Raw genomic sequence first — 639 nt, 5'->3', positions numbered from 1 at the left:
AGTTTTCTAAGTACCTTCTATGATGGTGATGTGAATAGTTATCAAATATAAATTCTCAAAGTGAAGAATAAAGATCTCGAGTCGCCCCTTACATCCCAAAATAACTCAAATCAAAAGTGTTTACTCAATACACTCAGTTGATATTCACTGTGAGCCAACAGACTTTTGTAATGGACAGATTTAATTAACCTGACCATTAACGACCACCTTAACCTTTCATAATTCACAAAAAAAGACTACTACTAAAGAAAAAGAAAGAAAATAAAACATGCTAGTTAAAAAATCATGAATTTTTTGGTATCTCTGCCTCAATGACATCCGATGACTTCCTTCAATGACCCAACACCATTTTTTTAAATGACCCATCACAAGCTCCCAACAGCATACAAACTAGTAAAGAGGGGAGCGACACCTCCACCTTTCACATTCACACGGAGAACAGCAGCATTCAAAAAACAACGCATGATCTATTTCTCTTAGTATCACAAATGTGTATCCACACATGCACAGATCCATCTGAAGCATTCGTGTATCTGCTGACTGGACTGTCAGAGAGTCTGTTTCACCAAGGGACTGAACTATGTAGAAGACGTTTAGAGGTTAGACAGGAACAAGGCTTGACAAACATAAGGTTAACAT

The sequence above is a fragment of the Sinocyclocheilus grahami genome, unplaced genomic scaffold, assembly GCF_001515645.1.
Source record: "Sinocyclocheilus grahami isolate Dianchi unplaced genomic scaffold, SAMN03320097.WGS_v1.1 scaffold285.1, whole genome shotgun sequence".
Taxonomy (NCBI): Eukaryota; Metazoa; Chordata; class Actinopteri; order Cypriniformes; family Cyprinidae; genus Sinocyclocheilus; species Sinocyclocheilus grahami.
Note: the sequence above shows the minus strand (reverse complement) of the source record.